This window comes from Pygocentrus nattereri, chromosome 20 (genome assembly GCF_015220715.1).
Source record: "Pygocentrus nattereri isolate fPygNat1 chromosome 20, fPygNat1.pri, whole genome shotgun sequence".
Taxonomy (NCBI): Eukaryota; Metazoa; Chordata; class Actinopteri; order Characiformes; family Serrasalmidae; genus Pygocentrus; species Pygocentrus nattereri.
The window spans coordinates 17,476,948-17,494,282 of record NC_051230.1 but is presented as its reverse complement, the minus strand read 5'-3'; the positions used below and the strand labels follow the sequence as shown (position 1 = coordinate 17,494,282).

The following is a 17,335-nucleotide window of genomic DNA, read 5'->3' as shown; positions in this document are numbered from 1 at the left end:
TTTATTTTGTGTCGTTTCCTCATTAACAGCTTCTTGACAGCTACGCATCATTTCAAACCAGTATTGAGTTGTTGTGCTGTTGAAATGTGGATAGAGACACCTGTGGATTTCTTTAGAACTGAAGAAAGAGTGGAGGTTGATTTTCTCAGCTCTTTCTGAGATGAAAGCTTTAAATGCTGTTTATTTGATGGTGACAGTTTTGGTGGTCTACCAAGTCTTGCACAATTGTCTGGGGCCCCATTTTCTTGATGTAGTCATGTTATAATTGAAGTTTTGGGATGGGAACTTGGCTGAAACCCCTCCTTTTCCCAATCCAACGGCCTATAAATTCACACACCTTCCGTTCCTGTGACAAAGTGTTTTCAATCCCCACTGCCACCCCATCTGCGTCAGTCCTAATACAGCTATGAGGGGGTTAGCTAACTTGCCCAGAACTCCAGCCCAAGTTTTCAGAGTCAAACCCCCCCCCCCCCCCCCCTCTACTACTACCACATATCGAAGGCATGGTCTGAACTCAAAAAATATCTTTTAACAATTGTTTGAACTCTAGCTTTGAAAACTCAGGTTCTTTTCCATTTCTTGTGCAAGTGAATTGGCTAAAATAAAATCTCACAAATTTGAATAACTAGTAATAACTAGTAGTAATGGCCATTTTGACTTGAAACTCCATGAACGGTGGTCTCTGATTTTTATGCGCATCATTTCTCTAGAAAATGTCTTATTCTACAATAATTAAGCTTGAATAATGAACAAGCCTGCATTGTATAATTTCTTCAATGTAGTGCTAGAACCACTGCAGGTCTGGAGAAAATGGGACACGTCATGAAGCCCTAGTCCCTCAAAGGAAAGTCGAAGCTTAGAGCAGCTAGTTCAGTGCATCAGCTTCAGGGAGCCATCTCACCTCTTCTCCAATGCTTCCAGCAGTAGAATTAATCCACTGAGACCAGACATGTTCTTGACATGATCTCCCTTTGGTTGAATATGTGTAACTCTGCACTCCATCTTACAGGCATCTACTTCCTCCTCTTTCCACTGTTCTCAATTCCTGCACCTAGTTTTGTCCTTAGGGAGCCCTTTCCTCGTTCCTCTTCCATGCAAATGGTCCACTTATCTCTGTCCACAGGGAATGTCACCTTTTTTTCCCTCACTTCTCCAATTACACCAGATTTGTTGGAAGAAGGTGGAAGAAAGCATGAAATATGGCTCGACAAGAGACATTCCGTCATTGTTTAATCTGCTGTGTTGACTCAAGATGGCCTGCAGGAGGAGCTCCATCCATAGAGCTCAGAGTGACATTTGAGCACAGTAATGTACTCTCACTATCAGATGTTCCTGGTAAAAAAATGAGGCAAGGCTGACCCACGGTCATTTGCTCAGGCCAGATAGCCTGGGGACTCTCTTGTCCTTGGACTTGCTATCTCTTTAACCTTGTACTCCTGTACCATATACCTAATCACACCACCAGTATCAAGTGCTTAGTCTCTGCTGCATTGTATCAAGAGGTAACGATGCGCAACTGTGCTCTGCAAAGCAAAGGCAACAAAAGAGGACCTCAGTCATTAATAAGACCTGATCTACACAAGATGGATGGTGCTTGATTTCTTTGCTCTTTCAAAGGTTCCACAGGCAAAACCTTCCATGTCTTCACTTGACTACCAATCAGCACTCCATGACTCGTCATGGATCTCCAAGGAGCTTCTGGATCAAAGGCAAGGGTTGAGGAGAATCTTTAAACAGCCTGAATGTATTTCAGTCAAGCTTCCATTTTCAAGACTGATACAGTTTTTGGAGCTGTAGCTTTTTCCTCCAAACCTTAATCATTTCTTTTTCATACTCAAACTAAACAATGGCATAATCTCTTTTAGGAAAAAATGAGCTAAAACTCAATAGAGGTATTATGTAACTACTGCTCTCATTGCGGTTTTAGTGTGGATGAATACTTTCTAAGGTCATAGCTTAGATGAAAATGTGCACTTAGCACCATGGCCTTATGTGACTGCTGGTCGACTTCACTGCTGAACAGCAGAGGGTGCTATATACCTCCATTGCGAGCTTCAGTCTCCAAGGAAAAGGAAGCACTGCAGCTTGCAAAGATTTGATGTGTGTCTTCAGCACTTTGTGCTCAGAGTCTCAAATGCTTCTCCAGCTTAGTGGAGCAGCATGTCACTGGCGAGTGAACTGTACAGCATGCTGACTTCTCAGCACGATTTTTTTTGCTGTTTACTGTACCAGCAGATATAGCGAAGAAACATCTGACTATACTGTGAGAGAGCCAGCATTTGAAAGGCTTGAAACAAAGCAAGCACATTTTGTGTCTCAGTTGCATTGTAATGTACTCACAAATCTATGATAAAATCACTACAATATGATTTTCAGTTAATTTAAAAATCTTCTATGTACTGAGAAATAATTGGAATTTTATCATCTACATTCATTACATACAGCCAGCACCATAATTTTCATCAACCTTGATAAAGAAAGGTCAAAAAAAGAAATCATGAAAAAAATGTGTTTAATTAGTTCAATCTCAACCTGAAAATTTTGAAAATGTTTTCTATCATTTTTTTATGACCAAAATGTAACTAAAGCATGGTCTAAATAGCTGTAGCCATTCATCAACATGATGTTTAAAACTCAGTCATAGTGAACCTGACTGTTGCCTCAACGCACAATGTGGAGGATGATTAGAGAGGATAAACTTAAAAAAAAAAAAAAAAAAGATACTAAACTGGGGTTATACACTTCAAGTTATTGGGTGAGTACATCTTGATTTCTTTAGTTGGGGAATGTTACCTAACTATATTCCATTGCAAATCAAGCCAAGCCCAGGTTGCTATTAGCTGATCTCAGTCATTGAGAGACCTTTTGATTGCCAGCTATGCATACAATTAGCTAAATTTGCCAGTTCGCTTATTTAAGCTACTTTAGCCTGCCCATTCTTGCCGCTTCCTGTGGAGCCACTTTACAACTTGTATCCACCCCATCTCCTCTCTAATGTATCTGACTTGTTCAATGTCATGTTTGTTGTCGTTGATGCCTGCTCTGTTCTGTTGCTGCTGCTCTCCCTGCCTTAGGCTTTCCATGTATGCACATGGTAGAGCAAGGAGGTCCCAGAGCCATGTCGCCAAATATAACTTACTGAAAACGGAAATTAAATTTATTTGATGAAGTGTTCGTAACTGAATTATATTTTAAGCTGTATTGACTCCAGGCAGGAAAAAGTACTTAAGATACATGATTGGACTTTAAGATCTTTGTTTTACCCTTGACGGCATATTGCCATCAATTGTACTTTGACAAACTTGTACAGAACCTCCTTTTGACAGCGCAGGCATAATGGAGAAGATGGTAACAAGTTTCCAGAACTACAATTAGATGCTACCTCCATGCCAACAAACTATTTGGAAGGTGTACTGGAATGTTGACCTTAACTGAGTTTTATAATTACATGAAACAAAAAAGAGTAATGAATGGCAACAATTACTCAAGGTAGGCTTGGCATAAAAAGAAGGATGCTTAGGATACATGGCATCATGGACTCCATGAAGTACCAAGAGATTTTAAATTAAAATCTCTTTTGGCAGGATAATGACCAAAAACAAACACACAAATCCACAAAAACCCAGGATTTGTACCCCATTCAAAACATTGAAAAAAAGGGGAGAGTCCAAAAAAGAGGACTTTGGGTGTTTTTTACTGTTTGCAAAATTACAAAGGACACTCAAGATGCTGTAAATGCAGAAGTAAGTTGTCACAAATTGTTTCTATGTCTTGAATTAACCTTGAGCCCCTGTAACTAGAACAGAGTCAGTGAGGTCTTTGTGTCAAACATTCATCACATTGTCAACTGTGTGTCTCTATACAATGGCCCTCCCTCCATTGTTGTATTGAAGAGAACTTTGCTGACTACTAATTTCTTTGCATATGCAGTATATGTTTTAAAATGTCAGCACTTTTACTTTTAGAGGCAGTGAGGCGCATTGTAATTAGTCAGCTGTAATCAGACCAAGCTGACCTCCTCCCATAATGTTTCAACATTTGCATCAGAATGTGGGATGTGGGTTCATCCTTTGTACTGACACATACACTATAAGTGCAAAAGTTCATAGACATCTGCTCATCTAATGTTTCTTCTGAAATCAAGGGTATGAGCAGGGACCCCAAATAGTGAATTAAGGGCATAAAGGGTTAAACCATAATGGCCTCTAATCTACTAAGAAGGCTTTACACTAGATATTAGAACATTACTGTGAGAATTTGATAGCATTCTTAGTGAGGTCACATGCAGAAGTTAGTTAGATTATTTTTTTCATAAAGGCCACTCCAACTCATCCTCATATTGTGTAGTGCACCATTGTTTCAGTTCCATTGCTCTATAGCCAAATTCTTGGCATGATGAGCTTAGGCCAGGAATTCCAGTCTTGTGGACCCCATGCTCTGCACATGCTTGTGTTTTTCCTACCTAGTATACCTGACCTAGCACAGTAGGAGCTTGTAAATTAGATAATGTCTTGAATGCTCAATGAAAGGACTAAAATGTACAACCCCATTCCCAAAAAAACAGGATACTGTGCAAAATTTAAATAAAAACAATGTAATGAAACACAAATAATTAAAAAATATATTTAATTGACAGTAGTACAAAGACAATATATCAAATATTGAAATTGACATATTTTACTGTTTTTGAAAAATTCTGAATTTTTTTTCCCCATTCTGAATTTTTCAAAAAGGTTGGGACAGGGCAACAAAATAAATGTTGCATAATTTTAAAAAATACACTTGGTGGTTAATTGGCAACAGGTCAATAACATGACTGGGTAGAAAATGAACGTTACAGAGAGTCTTTCAGATAAAAAATGGGGAGGGGTTCATCACTTTGTCTGTGAACACAGTTTGTTGCTGCATTCATAAATGCAAGTTAAAACTCTAACATGCAAAGAAGAAACCATATACAAACATGATCCAGAAACACTGCTGCTTTCTCTGAGCTCAGTTAAGAGTGAAGTGAAGTGGAAAGGTGTCCTGTGGTCCGACAAATCAATCCCAAATTGTTGAGCAGCTGAAATCATATGTCATGCAAGAATGGGAAAACATTTCACTTTCAAAACTACAAACCGGATTCCAAAAAAGTTGGGACACTAAACAAATTGTGAATAAAAACTGAATGCAATGATGTGGAGATGGCAAATGTCAATATTTTATTCAGAAGAAAACACAAATCACAGATCAAAAGTTTAAACTGAGAGAATGTATCAATTTAAGGGAAAAATATGTTGTTTCAAAATTTCATGGCGTCAACAAATCCCAAAAAAGTTGGGACAAGGCCATTTTCACCACTGTGTGGCATCCCCCCTTCTTCTTACAACACTCAACAGACGTCTGGGGACAGAGGAGACCAGTTTCTCAAGTTTAGAAATAGGAATGCTCTCCCATTCAAGTCTAATACAGGCATCTAACTGTTCAATCGTCTTGGGCCTTCTTTGTCGCACCTTCCTCTTTATGATGCGCCAAATGTTCTCTATAGGTGAAAGATCTGGACTGCAGGCTGGCCATTTCACTACCCGGATCCTTCTCCTACATAGCCATGATGTTGTGATTGCTGCAGAATGTGGTCTGGCATTATCTTGTTGAAAAATGCAGGGTCTTCCCTGAAAGAGATGACGTCTAGATGGGAGCATATTTGTTCTAGAACCTGAACATAGTTCTCTGCATTAATGGTGCCTTTCCAGACATGCAAGCTGCCCATGCCACAAGCACTCATGCAACCCCTTACCATCAGTGATGCAGGATTCTGAACGGAGCGTTGATAACAACTTGGGTTATCCTTGTCCTCTCTGGTCCGGATGACATGGCGTCCCAGTGTTCCATAAAGAACTTCAAATCGTGACTCATCTGACCACAGAACAGTCTTCCATTTTGCCACACTCCATTTTAAATGACCCCTGGCCCAGTGCAAACGTCTGAGCTTGTGGAGCTTGCTTAGAAATGGCTTCCTCTTTGCACTGTAGAGTTTCAGCTGGCAATGGCGGATGGCACGGTGGATTGTGTTCACTGACAATGCTTTCTGGAAGTATTCCTGAGCCCATTCTGTTATTTCCTTGACAGTGGCATTCCTGTTTGAGGTGCAGTGACGTTTAAGGGCCTGGAGATCACGAGCATCCAGTAGAGTTTTACGGCCTTAACTCTTACACACAGCGATTGTTCCAGATTCTCTGAATCTTTTGATGATGTTATGCACGGTTGATGATGATAACTTAAAAGTCTTTGCTATTTTATACTGGGTAACACCATTCTGGTATTGCTGCACTATCTTTCTGCGCAACAATGGTGGAATTGGTGATCCTCTTACCATCTTGGCTTCTGAGAGACAATGACACTCTGAGAAGCTCTTTTTATACCCAATCATTTTGTCAATTGAGCAAATTAGTGTTAATTGGTCTTCCAGCTGTTCGTTATATGCTCAATTTCCTTTTTCCAGCCACTTATTGCTACTTGTCCCAACTTTTTTGGGATTTGTTTACACTGTGAAATTTTGATTCAACATATTTTTCCTTTAAAATGTTACATTTACTCAGATTAAACTTTTGATCTTTCATCTATGTTCTATTACGAATAAAATATTGACATTTGCCATCTCCACATCATTGCATTCAGTTTTTATTCACAATTTCTTTAGCGTCCCAACTTTTTTGGAATCCGGTTTGTATTACAATGGCAATTAGTCTCCTCAGTTACCAGGCACTTACAGAGATTTTACAACTCTTAAAGAAGAGTTGCAAAATCGTGGTAAACATACCCCCATCCCATCTTTTTTGGCATGTGTTGCTGGCATCATTTTTTTAAAAATGGGCATATATTTTTCTTATATGTTGCTGTATTTTTTTAATATATATATATATATATATATATATATATATATATATATATATAGAGAGAGAGAGAGAGAGAGAGAGAGAGATTACATCATTAGAATATCATTGCATTCTATTTTTATTCACAATTTGCACAGTGTCACAACTGTTTGGGAAACACAGTTGTATACAGTGTTGGGTCCCCATGTCTAGGATTTGGAACCCTTGCATTAGGCTCAGGTGCTGCTGCTCCAGTGTCCCATTCTATTGGCAGTGCTTGTCTATGGAGATTATACAGGCTGTTTGTGCACAGTTGAACAAGTGTCAGCAATGGCTGCTCCTTTTAATGACTGAATTCACTGATTAGAAAGTGTCTTTTGAGCATAGAGTAATCTCTGAACAGCGGATATGCATTGGGCTCTTATTGGGATATTATTGAATATTGCACGGATGAGAATTGTTACCAACATGTCAGGACTGCCAAACCTTGGGTTTTGTACAAACAAATGCCAGGTCAATACGAGCTCATTCGTAGGCCAGCTCATCTAACGACTCACCCTAGCTCATGATTTTTCATGACATCATGCTTTGTGATGGTACTGACCATGCTAGTTTTGACAGAACTACAGAAAACACATGTTTTATGAATAGTATGGTTTATTGGGGCACTATAAGGCGATAGCCCACGGCAATAAGATCAGAGCGCAGTATGGTGCAGAACAGAAATACTGAGCATGGCACAGAAAGGGCCTCAGAGGAGGGGCCACAAATCCTCTTAGAAGTATTCCTGCTCCAGAAATTGCAAGGATGACCAGTACGAACACGTGGGAACATACTGCCTTCTTTTGAATTTTGAACTTTCTGGTTATTACTTTTTTCTTAAAGACATCTGCAAAGAATGTGTAAATAGACAACAGCTGCCTACCAGGGGTGGCTCGTCCAAGTAAATGAAACACTACTTAATTTAAAGAAAATTGAAAAAAATTAAAGCAAATTTAAAGCATCTTCATCTGACACATGCTTTCTGTGTTTGTCCTCTTTCACGTGTATTTTGAGACTGTTGTGTGAGTATTAGGACATTGTCTAACAAATTTGTTTTAAGAAATTTTATCTACAGAAATGATCATATTCTATTGATTATTGATAGATTACTTTGCAAAATTACCTCCTAGTACATTATTAAATGCAAAGGGCTTTTTGCATGATGCCATAGAAGAACCACTTTAGGTTCTCTAAAGAACCATATAAAGACCAATTTCTGTAAAGGAAATGTGCAAGTGTGAAGAACCTTTTTTAAGTTTAAAGAACCTCCTCATAATAAACGTTCAAGGAAGAACCCTTAAATTGATAAACAACATTTACACTCTTAAAAAAAGGTGCCACAGTGGATTCTCTGAGCAAAGTTATAGGACAACCACATTTGGATCCCTAAAGAACCATTAAGAAATAGATTTTCGATGGTCAAGAACCTTTAAAAGGCTTAAGGAACTTTTACATAATATAAAGGATCTTTACCAATTATAAAAGTTCTTTAAAACTTCTTCAAAATGAGGGAAAACTCTTCACACTCATACATCTCATTTACAAAAATGGCTCTTTAAGGAAGAAAATGTAGGTCTGCAAGATAGGCTGAGATAATCCTTTATGAGTCCCACAATGGGGAAATTCTCAAAAATATAAGAACTCGTCAATGTTCCCCTCCACGGAAATCTTTAGTAAAAGGCGAAAGATTTGTGCGTGAATGAAGAGAAACCCGGGCTATAAGATATTTCTGATAGAACTATTGGTGGCACTGTTTATATGGCTGCTGTCTGAATGAAAAATGTCTGAAAAAAAGGTAACTTTATATTTTATTATTAATTATGTCTATTATATTTGAATGGAAGGTAATGTATATGTTATTTATTCTGGGTCAATTATTTTTCGATTGGTCCATTCAGCATCAAATTTTGACACAATTATATATAAAATTGTTATCCTGATTAATTGGCAGCATCTAAAAAAACCAATCACTTCAAGCCAGTAGAAAAACTCTCTTCTTTTCATTTCTTTGAGGGAGGTGTGGTGGTTATAAGGTCCTCTTTGTGCTCACCTAGTAGTGATGCTCTCTGGCCTTGAATTATTGAGTATACTGCAGAGAGAGAGAGAGAGAGAGAGAGAGAGAGAGAGAGAGGGAGAGGGGGAGAGAGAGGGAGGCTAAGTAGGCTAGCACTGAACTTCCACATGTAAGGTTAACACCGAACACATCTGCTCATTACAACCAGAAATGGCTGCAGAGTGTGTAGAAGGCAGAGTGGTTAGAGACTGTGGATGATCTTCCCGCACTCTTGTGCAGATACAAAAGTAAGCTAATGGATGCGCCAGGGTCACTTTCTTTGTTCCTGAGCTTGACGACAAAATGTAAGATGGGCACATCAAAGGAATGCCAACTTACTCTGGCTAACATGTCTATTAAGTGAAGTGCACTGACTAATAGAGGCCAAAGAACCGTATATTTCTTTCAAAAGTTTCTTTAGAGCGGGATAAAGGCTTTCTTCTGCATGCCGAGTTGGCCATGACATGAAAGACAAAGTCTGTTTGATGTCTCATCTAATGGTATAATTTCATCTGTCTTTTCTTTTTATGCTCTAACAGCTTTCTCAGCTATTTAAATTCCTCAGGCAACTAGTGTACTTAGGTCACCACAGTCTCACTTGTGAAGTCTTAATGAAGACCCAGCTCTGGGATCACAGCGATGTTAATATGTGGTCATCCATGCAATATCTTTTTGTTTGCAAGTGGATGAGCTTAGCTTTCTTAGTGCAGAGACAAATGGGTTAATCGGACAGCAGTAACCATGTGATGAATTGAGTATAAAGCCTATTGAGTGTAGTAGAAGAATGAATTCTATTGTCTATTGTATGAAGCTAGGTGGCCAAAACTGGAACACTGGCACACTGGCTTTCAATCAGGAATATGGGGAGGCAGATGACAAACACAGAGGCCTCAGCTCTAGAAATAATAGTCTTTGGATTATGGAGTAAACAGACTGAGTAGAATGTGACTGATTTGTAATATGATGTGGCAGTCTACTCGCTCTGTGAAATTAGAATATAATACTTGATTGAGGCTGACCATGTGATGATGCAGCTAAGTACAATTAATGACTAATACACCCTACACAATTTTATCCCTGAATGTATTGTCAGACAACATTTTGACATCTGCAGCAAATAACTCGGCAGCTATTCACTGCCAATTAAAGGTTTTTCCTAGAGCTGTATATCCAAGTCATGTCATAAAGTAAACATGAAGTCTTTTCAGAGAGTAATGAAGTATAAAGGAAGTTAGGTGGAACAGACCCTGGCCTTCAACCAGGAATACAGGTCAGCAGACAAGTTTCTGAGATGTGAGACAAACAGCCCTGCAACTAATTGCGGCTATTTTTTTCCTACCAAGGAAATGTCTTGGTTATGTCCAACCCAAGAACCAATTAGGACCTTTTATTTTTATAATAGTTCATAGTAATATGGTGCCCCCCTCCCATTCACTTAAACTGAAATGCAAAGTTACTGCTGATAATGTTATGACGTTATGATTATTTAAATGATTTAATGATTTCTTCCTGACAAAATTGAATGTTCATTTGTATTAATAAAAACCTTGAATCTCAATTTTTTCTGATTTTTTTATGTTTTCATGTGGTTTGAAAAGACCAGATGCCTTCTTGGTAGATTAGCCTACATTAGAAGTTAAGAACGCTTTTTCTTTCTCCTGTAAAGTAACAATTTCAGAGACACAAAATTATGTTCAGTGATGAAATTCCAATATATTCCATTTACATTTCCAATGCTGACAACATATTGCAATATATCTCAATTACTATAGGAATATAGTATTTCGTATAGTATAACAGCCCTCAAAAACAAGTATGCAAAACATATGCATGCATGTGTATGTTTATGCATGTACCACCCTACATGGTATTCTGCCGTGTATACACTATACTGCCAAAAGTATTCGCTCGTCTGCCTTCACATGCATACGAATTGAGTGACATCCCATTCTTAATCCATAGGGTTTAATATGATGTTGGCCCACCCTTTGCAGCTATAACAGCTTCAACTCTTCTGGGAAGGCTTTCCACAAGGTTTAGGAGTTTTGCAGGCCAGTCAAGTACTTCCACACCAAATTCGCTTATCCATATCTTTATGGACCTGCTTTATGGACCTGGTGCACAGACTTGTTGGAACAGGAAGGGGCCATATCCAAACTGTTCCCAAAAGGTGGGAGCATGAAATTGTCCAAAATTGGTCTGCTGAAGCATTAAGAGTTCCTTTCAATGGAATTAAGGGGATGAACCAAACTCCTGAAAAACACCCCCACACCATAATCCTCCCTCCACCAAACTTTACACTTGGCACAATGCAGTCAGACAAGTACCATTCTCCTGGCAAGTGCCAAACCCAGAGTCATCCATCAGACTGCCAGTTGGAGAGGCATGAGTCCAGTGGCAGCGCTTTACACCACTGCATTTGATGCTTTGCATTCTGCTTGGTGATGTAAGGCTTGAATGCAGCTGCTCAGCCATGAACACCCATTCCATAAAGCTCTCTATGAAGTTTGGAGGTCTGTAGTGATTGACTCTGCAAGTCTGCGCACTATGCGCCTCAGCATCTGTTGACCCTGCTCTGTCATTTTACATGGCCTACCACTTCATGACTGAGTTGCTGTCATTCCCAATCACTTCCACTTTGTTATAATCCCACTGACAGTTGACTGTGGAATATTTAGTAGTGAGGAAATTTCACGACTGGACTTGTTGTACAGTTGCCATTCTATCATGGTACCATGCTAGAATTCACTGAGCTCCCGAGAACAACTTATTCTTTCACAAATGTTTGTAGAAGCTGTCTGCACGCCTAGGTGCTCGGTTTTATACATCTGTGGCCATTGAAGTGATTGGAACATCTGAATTCAATGATTTGGAAGGGAAAGTGAATACGTTTGGAAATATAGTGTATATCAATGCATTAATAATCCTAGTGTAATTTAATGCATTTCAGCTCTGTTCTTGATGGTACTGTTAGGCTATCATATCTTAATTGAGAAAGTACATAAAAGGAAGCGGCTCTCCACAAAGTAGCAGGAAACGTAAACATTAGCTGATCTGGAGCTAAGATCCACTCAGTCCCTGGAGTCCCAAGTGTCCTTCGAACTCAGTCAGGGTGACATCGCATGTCTGATGCCCAAAGCATCACTGTATACTTACCTCTTTATGGCTCTTCAGTGTGTCCAGTGATGAGTCATTTTCTGTTTCACTTATAGCTCTTTTGGTGGGTGTACTTTTCTGTCAGCTGAAAGTTCGGTTGAAAGCAGTCTTGTTCACTTTTCTGGAGTGGAAACACAGTGAAGACATCTGGTGAAGGCAGAGAATTCCAAAATTGAAATCAATGTTTTTAATAATCTAAAATTTCAAACAGACACTAACATTCACACAAGCAACTACACAGCACACCTTCCCTGCTTTATACATATCTTTCCCATGGGCATTAAAATTTATTCAGAGAAAATGGGTCTAATAACTTTACAAGACCTGGTGGACCATCAACACTGTCACCATCAGATAAACAGAGTTTGAAGCTTCCATCTTTGAGAGAGAGGTGAAAATCAAGCCCCACTCTTCTTTTTCTTGAGGAATTTAAAAACCTCCAACATGCAGGATCATAGTCTGACAACAGTGACAGGAATTGGAAAGGTTCACCTATCTGGGTAGTGTGAATGGAGATGCGGAGGCAGATCTTAAGTGCTGCATTGGCAAGGTGGCAGCCATTATGAATAACATCTGGTTCTCGCCATCCATCTCCTTGAGGTTCAAACTGTGCATGTTCACAGTCATTGTGATACCAATGGTGACCTAAACCAGTAGACATGGAAGACATTATCAAACAACAACAAGCTTGGCGTTTTCCAATAAAAATACCTACACTGAATTTTTAAGATACTATGATTGCAATGATAATAAAGAGGTGTTCCAAAGGAGTGGTGCTTGCAAACTCCACATCACGGTCACCCAAAGAAGACTCAGAGTGGCCAGCTGTGTCCATTGAATGGAGAATTATTTGTACCTTACGATGCAAAATGTCAACAAGCATGCTCACAGAACATGCTGAGAAGAACATTCATCCAAGACATGAAGGCACTAAACACCACACAAGCTAGTGAGCTAGTCTGAAGAACAAAGTTTGGTTTCAGACTCTTCCTCCATTGGGTTTGTTAGACTGCATCATCATCACACATGATTTAGTTTCATGAAACATTAATTAGCCAAACTAAGCTTTGGATGAAGACTAAAAATAAGACCAGACTGTCCTGAGGAGAGGTCAGATAATGTTTTCCTGAGCAAATAAATGCATACTGTCCAGACAAACCGCTTATAAAATCTTACTTTCTGAGACGGCTAAACCTTTTGCACAGTCTTGTACATTTTCTATTATTTTCTTCACACTGGGAAAAAAAAATATATATTTGATGGCCATTTTGACCAGAAATTAATTAAATGAAAGGGTGGTCACTGACTTTTGCACAGTATTACAAGCTGACAAAAATATGAGCATACATAGATAATTATTAGGTAATAGTGAACACAATAAAACATAATAATAAAGAATAACAAAAGTATTCATTATTATCCTTTCAACGGTTAAATATTGAATAAAACTAATCTTTTTTCTGCATTCTTTTTTTGAGGTCGTTCTTTACTTTTTCATTCACTCCTATGAATTATGCCCAGTTATTTGAAGCTGTATGTTGTTGTCAATTATTGGTTTCGTGTCCGACTGTGATTAATTATTACAATAATCTGTGAGTTTAGAACTTAGATTTGATGTATTTGATCTGACTGTGATGTTAAAAGGGTTCAATGCTCCGTTTTAGTGAATATCATGTGGTTTTGCTAGCAGTGCTGTGGCAAATCCCAGGCAACTTCAGTTGGAATGGAAACAAAAAGAACTCGACAGAACACTATGTGGGCAGCCGCCCACTCAGACATGCACACACACGCTCTTTCTCTCTCTCTAGCTTCTTCTAGTTGTCTCTTATGCACACACACACACATATTAAATCAAAATTCTGTATCTATGTCTGCTTTAAAAAGGCAAATTCTACCATTACACAGGGACCCCTCATTGGGACCCCTCATTGACAAACAATTAAAAAGGGGCTATTGCATTGTCTTGAGCAAACGGAATGTTTTTCTCTCTGTGAAAAGAGTCTAGTAAAAATCTACAAAGCCTCATTGGGAGATTTTAAGTTCTATCGGCAGTGATGCCACAAACATTCATGGCCAGGAGTCCAAAACAGCATAATTAGTCTTGCTCTCTCAGGGTGTGTAGGGTGGTCCACAATGTTAGCCAATATGAGCATCAATTATAATACACTATATTGTCAAATGTATTCACTCACTCATCCAAATCACTGAATTTAAGTGTTCCAATGACTTCCATGGCCACAGGTGTATAAACCTAAGCACTTAGGCCTGCAGACAGCTTCTACAGACATTAGTGAAAGAATGGGTCACTCTCAGGTTCTCAGTGAATTCCAGTGTGGTACTGTGATAGGATGCCACCTGTGCAACAAGTCCAGTCGTGAAATTTCCTCACTACTTAATATTCTACAGTCAACTGTCAGTGGTATAATAACAAAGTGGAAGTGATTGGGAACGACAGCAAATCACAAAGTGGTAGGCCACATAAAATGACAGAGCGGGGTCTGTGGATGCTGCGATGCATAATGAACAGAGGTTTTTGCAGACACAACTTTTTGCAGAGACAATCGCTACAGACCTCCAAACTTCATGTGTCCTTCATACTAGCTCAAGAACAGTGTAAACAGCTTCATGGAATAAGTTTCCATGGCCAAGGAGCTGCATCCAAGCCTTCCATCACCAAGTGCAATGCAAAACGTCATTTGCAGTGGTGTAAAGCACTGCCACTGGAGCAGTGGAGACATGTTCTCTGGTGTGACGAATTACACTTCTCCATCTGGCAATCCGATGGGCGAGTCTGGGTTTGGTGGTTGCCAGGAGAATGGTACAATTTCATGCTCCCAACTTTGTGGGAACAGTTTGGGGATGGCCCCTTCCTGTTCCAACACATCTGTGCACCATTGCACAAAGCAAGGTCCATAAAGACATGGATGAGCAAACTTGGTGTGGAAGAGCTTGACTGGCCTGCACAGAGTCCTGACCTCAACCCAAACACTAGAACACCTTTGGAATGAATTAGAGTGGAGACTGTGAGCCAGGCCTTCTCATCCAACATCAGTGTCTGCCCTCACAAATACGCTTCTGGAAGAATGGTCAAAAATTCCCATAAACACACTCCTAACCCTTGTGGAAAGCCTTCCCAGAAGAGTTGAAACTGTTGTAGCTGCAAAGAGTGGGCCAACATCATATTAAATCCTATGGATTAAGAATATGATGTCACTCAATTTCATATGCGTGTGAAGGCAGACGAGCGAATACTTTTGGTAATATAGTGTAGCTGTAGTCAAAGAGGTGTAACAGAATTGGCAGTTAGTGTTCTCCTCCAAGCGTGTTGAACTGCCCAATAATTTTACAAGAAGTGGTGGCAAAAAAAGTACAAAACAAAAATGTTCATGTTATTAATTGTTGTTGCCTGGCTATTTTTATGCCTCAATGAAATCAAACAGCATTTGCATTCCTTACCATATTAACATGTAGTACTTAAAGGGGAACTCTGTGGATTTTGCTAAATTACTTTATCACTTTATCATTCAACCGTTTAGATGTTTAGGTCTGAAATGCACCTTTCTAGAGAAATTTACTGAGTCAAAATCGCTCATCATTATAGTACTAGGAACCAGCTGTAGTATAGTAGAAATATCACCATTTTTATCTGCTATCCAAAATAACCAGTGAAGTAATATATATAAGGTTTTATATGTCACACTGATAATTGTAAAAAAGTGCTAGTTCAGTTTCTCCCTCTCCCTCATTTGCTCTCTCTTTTTCAACCCGCTGCAAGTCATTTGTTCAAATTGATATGTCTCTACAACATTTTGGAAACAGACAGGTCCTCAGGCATTCCCATTCACTGAACAGAAAACAATGCCAAGCAACACTAGAACTATGGAAAGCGAAAAGGTTCAAAAATAGATTGGGTGGCTATGTGTTTTCACCCAATCCCCAATATAAATTATTTTCAATCTGGGTAAACAGTACTCATGAATTCTTTTTGTCCTGTTCGTCACTGATTGCCTTGTTGAACAGCTGTAGCTACAGTCTAGCAACTAGTAAGCAAGTTAGCCTACATGCACTGCTCTCAGCTGATGCTGCGGTTTTGACAGAAAACATAGAAGTAATCATGGAGTAATAGTTTATATTAAAAATATGTTTTAGGCCAAACCTTTCTAATAAAACTATCAAAAAACAATGTCTCAGGTGTCAAGCAATGCATTTATGACCACTTTGTATAATAACTTAATAGGGCGCAGCTTTTAGAGCCATTGAATGCTTTGGACATCTAGTTCCTAGAATTATATATGGTGAACAATTTTGACTTGGTACATGTCTCTAGAAAGGCGCATTTCACATCAAACCACACTGAATGATTTTGTTTACGTCTATATCATTGAATGATTGAGTAATTTTGCAAAATTGCTGGATTTCCCCTTTAATCATACAGAACAAGAGCTCAGAAAAGTGCAGGTTCTGCACAAACAGGTTTTAGATATGTGCTCACAGTGCACCCTGCATTTAATTTAAATTTACTAAGAGGGCAGCTTCACACACACACACACACACACACACACACACACACACACACACACACACACACACACACACACACACACACACACAACTGTGCATGGCACTGCCCACTAACTGCTTGTTCATGAGGTGCAGGGTTTAAAACGCATGGTGAAATGAGATGTCAGCAAGCGAGAGACAAAACAGAAGATGAAAGTTCAATGATGAGGAGATAGCAGTGTTAATAAATGAAGCTCTTTCCAATCAAAACATTCCACCAGCATGTTAATTTCCGTGTGGTAGTTTGTGAAGCAGTAACAAGCGCTGGGAGTGCACACTGCTTCCTCATTATGGCATATTTTCCGCTGTGTCTTCTCACATACGTACATCTGGTTCTGAGAGTTTAAACAGTGTTATTCTGATGTAAATGTTCTTTCACACATGTTTAAGACTCGTGCCTCAGTGTAACCACTGTGTCTACTACCATTGTTAATGGAAATCTCTCAACAACATGTCTAATGCAAATTTTTGTCTGGTTTCACAAGGCAAAGTCAATGGAAATGAAAAAAGCCCAAAAATGGTGCCTTTAGGCTTTTGTGCCAGTTTTGTACATAACAAGTGGGCAATATGTGGCTGTTTTACACCTGAAACTGGTGCAAAAGGCTTAGTACATGAGACATGCTTAGGCATATCTACTCATAGAATGATTTTTTAGAATGTTTTATTATTT

At 39.1% G+C, this 17,335-nt stretch overlaps 1 non-coding gene across 1 annotated transcript; it reads right to left on the bottom strand.

Annotated features, from left to right (window-relative positions):
- Positions 1-8,500: 8,500 nt before the first annotated feature.
- On the bottom strand, positions 8,501-8,615 carry LOC119261907. Its single transcript, XR_005129263.1, has one exon. It is a non-coding gene; the product is annotated as a U5 spliceosomal RNA (small nuclear RNA).
- Between the last annotated feature and the right edge of the window lie 8,720 nt (positions 8,616-17,335).